We start from the raw sequence: 11392 nt of genomic DNA, 5'->3' as shown, positions 1-11392 counted from the left end.
AAAAGGATTACTTGCGCCACTTCATCCGATTCATCAAAAGTATTTGTAGAGTTGTATAACTTGTTTCCCTAACAATGCAAAATGAATAAAGTTATAGATCAGGGTTTTCATCTTTCCCAACATCATTATATCCACACGTGATTTCAACGCGTGGTTATTACACAAACAGTCTGTTTATCATTTACAAAACGGTTCCGTTAATTCATCGCACATTTTAACTAGTCTTTTTCTTGATTTACAATATCATCACTATCTCAGCATCACGCACATAATTGCTAAATGATTTCTCGACATAAAGTCTAGCTTCTCTATTATTTCTAAACAATTTCAGGTTAGGAGATATGGTTATATGTATGTAATGATAGTGGTACACAGCTAAACAAAAGTGTATGTGTGACGTTCGAAGAACGTTACACGACTTCCTCTATTATTTACAATTTCATCACAAAATCAACAAATGATTGTTTCATCACCACTTTGGAGAAATCTATTCATTAAGGCTGAAACAAAAATCTCATCTCTTCTTCGTTTCGGTGTGTTCCAATATATTTTTATATGTATTTATATATTTTTATAACTGACAGTCCAGCCATGTCATACGGCCATCTCATAAATATCATTATCATACCTCATGTTTATAAAAGTGTCTGTGATTAGTTGAAACACATCACATGGCAGGGAAATAAAACGTTGCTTTTCCATCGCGGAAAATAATATAAGACTCTTTCATATGCGGCTATGAAGGATAGGGATATTCTACCCGAGGATCACAAAATGTAGTAAAACCCGAGGCTTGCCGAGGGTTTTGCAACAGTTTGTGATCCCGAGGATAGAATATCCCTATTCTTCATGTTCACTTACGAAAGAGTATTTTTCTTTTATACCTCGACGTTTTATTGCAATTTTACAACTATAATATCCCGCCATTTTGAAATAAATTCGAAGAAATCCACGGCTGAAAGTCAATTTTTCATACATGAAAAATTACTTGATATTTTAAACAAAAATTCCGTTGTTTGCATCTTTTATAGTAAAACCAGTCAAGTTTGTGAAAAAATGTTAAAATTTTACTTAGGAAATAGAAATTTTGTTGACGCCGTGACGTCACGAGGCTTTATTGCATGGGTAGCCTGAAGGTTTATTTACCCTCATATGTTATATTTCCATCAGGCAAGCCCTCGGCAAATACACCTTCAGGTAAATCACACTGCCACCGGGGCCATAAATACATAATAAGACACATGTGTTATAACACTATCATGACGTCACAGGTAGTTATGAGGTCATAATCTACTATATGACGTCGCAGGATTTTCTCAGTAGACAAATAAAACGTCACATCCGAGCCGGGATTAACTTTTTTTTATTAGAGACAAAATTAAAAGTTTTACTTATATCGCTATTAATTAAAGTTATGTGATAAATATAATCTTACAGTCGTGACTATGTGATATAGAACATCAAACTCGGTAAATAATTTGATATGATTCGCCTAACGGCTCGTGGCATATCATATTATTGAACTCGTTTGATAAATTTCATATCACATAGCCACTCGGCTAAGATCCTCTATTTATCATCAATTTGACGGTACCCGCTTATATCATAACCACTGCCTATCATCGGCAGGTGTAGTGTTACTCTCACAAGTATCATTGTTTCAGCGTTTAAAAATATCAGGTTAAACAGAAAGAACAACAAAGATGATCACTTTCACGAATTCTTGTAAGTAACTATTAAATAAAATGCCACTGTGGAAATCAATAATAATGGTTACCAATATAATACAATTAACAATACTCAAGGCTCTCAACTTAATCGAAAAAAACAGATGAAAATAAAATAAATTGGATTTTTTTTGCGAAACAAACGGCTCTGATATTGAATGTCAAAGGTGCAAATCAGGGAATTATACTGACATGGGAATTTATATAAGATGAAAAATACCGTGACCTTCAACAAAACTGTTTTACTATTTGCTTCACATACAACTTATTTATGGTTGAAACGAGTAAATTTTTAAAATGAAAGCCATTTTGTTACATACATTCCTTTTTATTTTCTCAAGAAATGTGAAATGGACGATTAGGGGAGATACACAAACGGTTGATATACATGTACTCTTGTGAAATATCTATAAGTGCTATCGAAATTAATTCATATATCAAAATAAATTTGCAAAAAAGGCATTATTCTTGTAATTCACAAATTTAGATTTGATAAGCAATGGGATGGAGTGTGTTTCTTTAGTCAATTCTAGTTCAATATTAAAATGAAACCAAATTAAGATAAGAAATGGTAAGTAATTAAAAAATTTTCCCCGTTGCAACAATAACTTTTATTCAATGAAAAAATGGATATTCAAGCAAGTAGCAAAAAATAGTCAGTATATAGAAATGAAAGAAGTTAGTATTATTCAAATTAAATATGAAGGTTTCATTTTGAGTTAAGACCCAGTCATTTCTTGACCTTTTTAACTCTGATTGTAGCATTATTACGCCAGAGCCTAATTGCCAATGTTAATACTGGAAAATAAACTGGGCTTAGTAGTAAAATAAAGGTACTGTGCAGTGGTAATGTAAATATTAGAAAATAATTGATAAGAAGATGCATAAGAACGTGGTTACTTGATTAAAATTCAGAACATGATCGTTTAGTTAAGCAAGAAACGCATACCTATATTTTTATCAAAGCGAGATAAATCTTGCATTCTTGTTTTGTCTGTTGAAAGTAAAAACTAATTCAAAATTATCTGACGTTATGACCTGTGAACAAACATCTTATCAGAACAATGATAACATTGGAATATTGGAAAGCTTTAGAAATATTCCGTTACGTAACACATGTAGTTTTGACGTCATTATATATATATATGACGTTGCATGATTGTCTTAGTAGACTGAAACGTCACATCCGACTTCGACTACAAAATATGAAATTTATCAAACATGATGTGCATGTCAAATTATTGAACTCGTTTTTTAAATTTCATATTACATAGCCACATAAAACTCATGTAAGATCCTCTATATAAATGGCAATACAAATTATACAGTAGTTTTGAAAACATCGCAAGAATAACATAACTTTACCTGAAAGATAATTACATTTCTAAACGGGGTACTGCAAACCAACCCAGTATCATGCCAAACGACATTTTTGTATGGAGATCTAATTCCGTAGATATTCTGTAATATCTATTTTTTTGCAGCGATTTATCTTCGCGAATTTAAATCGCCCGCGAAATAAATTTGTTCATCGTACCCATTGAAATAAAATATCTACAGTTTGTATCTAAGCATTTTTTTGTGGTATATATAACCTTGTGTTGATCCATTGGCATTATAACTAAAACATGATGCTGGGAATCAGATGCTTTCAATAAAAAGATTTTCAGAGAAAAAAATCCCATCATGCTGGTTATGAGTACTAATGAGTTGCCTTCAACTCTGACAATTTGCTGGTGTAAGGACCGACAATTTACTCCCAATGCGAATGCATTTCTTAAAATGATCGACTTCCAATGCCGAAAGGCATAAAAATGGTACAAATGGAATCCACACATTTTTTTAGTATGAACGATTTCTAAATAGCACGGAATGAGGTCATGAAATTGATTGTTATTAGATTTCTGTTAATGTTTTTAGGATATTTTTGCCATATTGCTTGTACCATTTATAAAATAGCAAATGGAACCAAGAAACGATGAGGAGTGGCCTTCATCAGGTTACTACCATGTGGGCGAATTACAACAATAGATAAATACTTCCATCTTTTTTGTCAAAAACTGCTTATTTCACTTAATTCAATTGGAGTTCTAGATAAACAAAAATCTATATTAAGCAGGATTTAGCTTCTACTGCGCCTACTATCACGGCTACACATAGAACCATAAACACATTTGTTTCCAAATTTTTGGCTTCTTAGTCTCCTTTAGGAAACATGCGGCAGATGTCTTTTTAAATCGTCGTCTTCATTGTATGATTAGATCATCCATAGGTGATGTGTACATCTGTATAGCTTGTAAGGAACCGGTAAATGAAGGCAAATACAATCAATGTTAATTAAAATATTTGGTGACATGTCATAGATTTATGTTATTCAATTATGGAATGTTATATATGAAGCTAGAAAACAATTTATGCATACGGTTATTTGAAGTATTATTTACCATGTAAAAATTGTTGGTAAACGCTTTCGCTACATAGCGCACAACTGTAGATTTGTTTAATTTGTGACCATAAGGAAACTGCTTTAGAAGTAGAGGATCTTACATGAGTGACTATGTGATATTGAATTTATCAAACTCGTTCGATAATTTCATATGCCACGAACCTTTAGGCGAGTGGCATATCAAATTATTTAACGAGTTTGATAAATTTCATATTACATAGTCACGAGTGTAAAATTCTATTGATCACATAACTTATGTCAGAAATGTAAGCAAAACTTTAAATTTTCCTCTCTATATAAAGCAGTAGAAATCCGGCTCGGATGTGACGTTTCCGTCTACTGAAACAATCATGCGACGTCATACAGATATTATGACGTCAAATCTATATGTGAAGTCATAATAGTATTATCACACATGTGTCTTACAATATATATGACATGGCTGTATGACAATTGGCTGAACGGGCAGGTTATGTGATAAATCTAAATATAACATATTCATCTAAAGGAACATATATAGACTACAGCGTTTTCATACATTTGAAAATCATGGTATCCACACCAAAATACATGAAAATGCAACATTTCATTATTATACGCTCAGAATTGGACTTAAAACATACCTTAACATGAGTATTTCTATCCCAATAAAAGAATTAGTCATATTTTGCACATGGCAACCTACATTTTTTTCAAATATTTTACCTGAATATGGGCCATTGAATTTACTTTTAAGCTCTTACCCATTTTAGTTTTGTTTAATTTAAAAAAAAAATGAAACTCGCATCAATCCCTCAATATTGAATGTATCAATTTCAGAAAATACCTGTATTTGATTTGTATGTATGATTCAAAACAGAAGTTTCCTTAAAATATCATCCGGGTTCTTCTGCTCTTTTGGAATGATCTACCTATAGGAAAGTAACGATCTACCTGTTCCTTTCAATTCTTAACCTTGAAGAATATACCGAAAGCAGATGGTAACCATTGGCTCATGAATATGATTATGATAAGCGATGATTATCCAGACCTACCACATCCATAATATATTCACTGTAACAGACAAATAACATAATTATTTCGACGGCAAGGTCATATTGGCTGTTAAGAAAACTCAAAATTGAGTTTGTTCATTTCTTGAAAACAGTCTTAACCTATTTGCTGTCTCCCTATATTGGATTACTTACATACGCGGCATGATTACAACATGTTGTTCTACTGTGTACGCAGTACAAAAAGTCTGCTGACACTCGAATGTATGCATCTATCTTTCCAAAAATAAACAAAATGGTAGGGACATGAAAGTGAGATAAACAAATTATCATGATGACCATTGAAAAATTGTTTACAAAAGAAATTAAAACATAAAGCACATTTAACACACAACATTTTTTTTGTCATTCTTGTTCAATATCAAAAACACGAAGTCGATCTAAATATACCTATCATAAACATATCAACTGAAGGACGGGATGACGAAAAGTCCCTGTAATTTAACACGTTGATGGCTTCTGTATATGTTTTGTATTACTAAGCTATGACTTATCACCTGTGTTTACAAAGGGATTCTTTAAATGAAACATGTATGAATATTTGACACATATATGACAATATCTGAAACATGTTCTTTTCCGAAAATTAAAAATATCATTGTTGTTATTGTAATCTCAATGGTCAATGGGTTTGTGACAAGGAAACATCAACACCACCTTTGTTTATATGGCATTGTATCACCGGCCCCAGGTGAAAAAAGAAAAATCTGAAAAAAGATATCGGCACATGGAACTGAGAATAAAATAACATTGGAAAACATAATATTTTCCAAACACACCATGAAGTCGTTAATTCTTTCAACTGTCGTCACCAAAATGCATCATTCAAATTCCTTGCATTATGGTTTTTACATCTACAGCCGACATCTGTTATCAAAGATGAATAAAATGACATATGTGCGTATAAAAACTATATAAAGAATAACTATAATTTAAAAAACATGTATGAATAACATACATGTATATTCAGTTGTATCACATAATCCGCCTGATATTCAGTGATTTCGCCAGTGTAATATTTTTGCGTATTTCACTAGTGTAATATGAATTGTAGCGATTATCTTTGGCTAGAAATTCAGAACAAATCACGTCAGGAAAAATGACGTGACGTCAGGAAAAATGACGTCAGGATTACGATGACGGCGGGACAAAATGGCGGCCTCTGCTGGATTTTCGGAATACATTTTGACGTGAAATTCTTTGTTATGTAGGTATTTGTAGTTACATGTATGTGATAAAAAGTATCTTAAATTTATGTTCATTTCATATGAGATTTTATGAAACTCGTCTCGTAGTTTTAATTTTTGCTCGCCAAGGCTCGCAAAAATAAAAACTTAAGACTCGTTTCATAAAACCTCATATGCAATGAACACACCTGTAAGATCCTATATTTGATACTGATTTGTGATTGTCTATAGCTATTTTAGTTGTAAGCTTTGATATACATTAGAGGCCAATATTAAAAGTATGTATTAGTTTGAAGGCATACTATAATCAATAAGCATTACATTGTGTCAAGGCGTGAAATGTCATGACCTTTTGATATCATACCTGCTTGATATCGGATTTTAGTCTCATGGAAATCAAAATTAAAAATGAATCTTATAGGGGCGTAATGTTAACGATGATAATTAATTCAAATAAGTCTCCACGCTCACTGTTGTCTATTAATTCAAATAGAATGATTTCAAGCAGTTTTGAATTTTGTGCTTGAATCATCAACTTTTTCGCATACTAAATATGCATCATATCAGATAGTGTTTTTAAATATACGTTGAGTTTAAGCGGCAACCCTCCAGAAAACGCTTTGAATTATTTGTATCATGTACGTGGTTAAAATTGATAGATAATAATGGAACGTGTTTGTGGCATTTAAAGCATTTTCTAATTTTAATGGGGTCTTAATGTGGTTAGAAGTTTTTACCTTCTTGATGCGTTCTCCCGTTGCGTAGTAATTGTTGCTCGTAATTGCATTCAGGTATAATTTACATTAGGTTAGACACTCTAAACAGACCCGAACATTATATACAGCTTTAGTTTCACCCACTCCATCAATAGGATGTTAAGGCTTGGTAGAAGATATTTACGTTCCAAAGGTGGAGGTGGGCGAAGATGAAATGATAGAAAATAAGTTCCTATTTGTAACGCTGAAAACATCAACCTGAGTTTCTACGATATCGGCGTTAAAGCCTGATCATGACCTTAATTATTAATCGAAATGGGCATAAATGGAAAAAAATATATACTTCTACAGTAAGATATATCTTAATAGGTATTTCTCGAACAAAGGACGATGCGTTCCAGAAGAGTAAGTACCACTTCAGTAACAGCAGACGTTATTCAAGTTGTATTCAATTACATTTGATTCAATGTCAAATGAGAGACACATCTTATATATTTTTAGGGTCAGGATGATCATGCATCGTCCGTCGTCGTGCGCCGTCCGCCTTGAGTAAACGTTTTATTCAAACGACTTCTTCGCTATCCATGGATCCATGGTATTTGGTCTGTAGCATACTGGATGAAGGGTTACCAATTTTGTTTCAAAATTCAAGGTCACGGGGGTCAAAAAGGCTAAAACCTTTCAACAATTTCTTGTGAATAACTAAGAGGCATAGAGACGTGAGATTGGACCTGTGATATGCGGTGATAAAGGGCTACCACGTTTGTTCAAGCTAATGACCTTGACCTTTATTCAAGATTACACGGATCAAAATCCTAAGATATTTAAAACTTGATATGGTTAAGAATCGTCCAATTATAATGATTAAAAAGGTGAATAATTACAAACTACAAAACGGTCTCGCAAAGAAAACGAACCACGAAACAATAGGTTTCAAGTTTATTTTAAATGTAATCGAAGATAGTGACTTACCTGTTTCTAATTTGACGAGTACAACTAGGTAACCTTGTGGATCGATTTAATAAGCGTAGGCAATTATATAAGTTTCATTTCTAAACTTTATATTACGGACAATACATGACAAGAAAACATAAACCGCGGTTCCCTTTCTAGTTAATTGAAATATCAATTTGGTTATAATAATATTTCTCATCCATTAGAAACTGGAAATTAATTAAGTCTGCTCTAACTGGCAGCCTAATGAGATCATGATTTGTCTATCATTTGATAGTGATAATGTTTTATAATTGGTAGCATCGCTTCCATTTAATTTATCGCTGAAGTATATATAAATATACCTTTATATAACAAACGAACGATGCAAATCATACATCTGTATATGGGATTAATTAATTTCCAGAAAATAATGAAATCTTAATTGCAAATGAAATGAAATGCTTTGTCTATAAGTGTTATTAGTGCATGTCAATTTAAACTATATGATGATCTAACTTCCTGAAATATTTAGCACTGTATTTCATTTCAACAACACTTATTGGCAATATAGTATGGTTAAGTGGTGTGAGTTACAATTGGGCCTGTATAAATTCTTCCCTATAATTGTTTCGAGTCTTAATACAATTATGTCGCAATGTTTTTATTTCACATACATGTATCTTAAAATTAAAAAATGTAATGTATAATAAAGAGCATCCAAGGGAGATAACGCATGAGATCCACAAGTAACTTTTGTTATTCAGTCAAACGTGTCGTCATGCAAATGTCAAATGATGTTCAAATTGACCATCAGGAAACAGTTTCACCAGCATTCCTTAACTTTTAGAAATTCCGTAACATAAAATCATCTATGGCAGAACATTACCGAAATCAAGGACAGTTCCTTAACTCGGTATTGTTTCCTTAACTACTGTAATGATTTTTCTGAGAATATTTTTAAGTAAAGGGATTCCTTAAAGTTAGGTATGTTAGTGAAAATGGGTCATGGTAAGTCTTAGAAGATGGTGATTAATACATCCTGTACAAACCACCATCTACTAAACATGATTGTGCCATTAATACATCCTGTATAAACCACCATCTACTAAACATGATTGTGCCATTAATACATCCTGTATAAACCACCATCTACTAAATATGATTGTGCCATTAATACATCCTGTATAAACCACCATCTACTAAACACGATTGTGCCATTAATACATCCTGTATAAACCACCATCTACTAAACATGATTGTGCCATTAATACATCCTGTATAAACCACCATCTACTAAACATTATTGTGCCATTAATACATCCTGTATAAACCACCATCTACTAAACATGATTGTGCCATTAATACATCCTGTATAAACCACCATCTACTAAACATGATTGTGCCATTAATACATCCTGTATAAACCACCATCTACTAAACATGATTGTGCCATTAATACATCCTGTATAAACCACCATCTACTAAACAGTATTGTGCCATTAATACATCCTGTATAAACCACCATCTACTAAACATGATTGTGCCATTAATACATCCTGTATAAACCACCATCTACTAAACATGATTGTGCCATTAATACATCCTGTATAAACCACCATCTACTAAACATGATTGTGCCATTAATACATCCTGTATAAACCACCATCTACTAAACATTATTGTGCCATTAATACATCCTGTATAAACCACCATCTACTAAACATGATTGTGCCATTAATACATCCTGTATAAACCACCATCTACTAAACATTATTGTGCCATTAATACATCCTGTATAAACCACCATCTACTAAACATGATTGTGCCATTAATACATCCTGTATAAACCACCATCTACTAAACATGATTGTGCCATTAATACATCCTGTACAAACCACCATCTACTAAACATGATTGTGTCATTAATACATCCTGTATAAACCACCATCTACTAAACATGATTGTGCCATTAATACATCCTGTATAAACCACCATCTACTAAACATGATTGTGCCATTAATACATCCTGTATAAACCACCATCTACTAAACATGATTGTGCCATTAATACATCCTGTATAAACCACCATCTACTAAACATGATTGTGCCATTAAGGTCAGCTTACTATGTATGAGTAGACAACACATATCTAACTCAATCACAATAACTGTTCATGATAATTGGAAGATTATCGCGGGACAGCAACTGCCAACTCGACCGTAGCCGGCGGTCCAAAGCCCATATTATGAAAGAAGCAGGATTTAAGTCGTTAACAGAGGTAAATCTTGACTTTACACACCTAAACCAACCAACCAACCATACAGCACCAGCTTATTCACCTCCAATGCCATCCTGCGACGACGCTTGTTTCATTCACAATTGCATAGCTTAATCTACTTTGTTTGTATTTAGCACACTTTTAAATGACACGAACCTCGTCTCTCCATCATTTTGAATGATTTGGTTTAGTAATGATTTTATCACCTTGTCAGCCCGTTTTCCATCGTCAGATAGCTGTCTCATTGACAATGGTCTTTGTTGCTACTGAAGCAACATGAGCCCCACTACTTTCTGTTAAGTGGCATATCATCTTGTGTACTTGTACCTATGTTAAGACCATAAACACAGTTGAGTAAAACAGGGTTTACTCCCACCGGTGATTTTACATTCTACTTTTTATGATAACAGCACAAAATTCACACAGTCGGATACGCACCTATTTAACTAAATGTCGTTGATGACGACCAGAAAAAAGGATAAATAAACATTATCAAGAAGTTAAAAACGTTTTTGAAAAATTCATATGAACACGGAAACAATAGATCAGGTGGTCCGGAGAAAAAGAGCCGTCTGCTTTACCAATAGGATCTAGGATCCACTGTGTTGTACACTCATTGCAACAGTATTTACTTTAGCATCGAGAGGGTCATTATCAGCAAGGAAATGAAAAGCTAGACATCAAGCTGTTAGATACGAAAGAATAATCTAGAGATAATTGGTACTTTCACCTTTGACCAAAAGAATAAGAAGCTGGAGAAGAATAAAAAAAAACCTAAAAACCGAAGAAGAAAAACAAAAATTCTAAAAATCATAGGGAAAGTGAGTACATGTACAAAATAAATACATAATTCGAATCATTTGCGATACAGATATTTTTTCAATATTATATCAAATAGTTGATTTTCGTTTTCGCCATGTCGCTTTAAGAACGAACGAAATCTTGAATAATAGAATTCTCCTGATGCTTTGAAAACACCATTGTAGATGACTTACATTAGCTGGGTCAAGGTCACGCCAATTATTTATTATGATTAATATGGGTATACAC

This window comes from Argopecten irradians, chromosome 1 (assembly GCF_041381155.1).
Source record: "Argopecten irradians isolate NY chromosome 1, Ai_NY, whole genome shotgun sequence".
Lineage (NCBI taxonomy): Eukaryota > Metazoa > Mollusca > Bivalvia > Pectinida > Pectinidae > Argopecten > Argopecten irradians.
Note: the sequence above shows the minus strand (reverse complement) of the source record.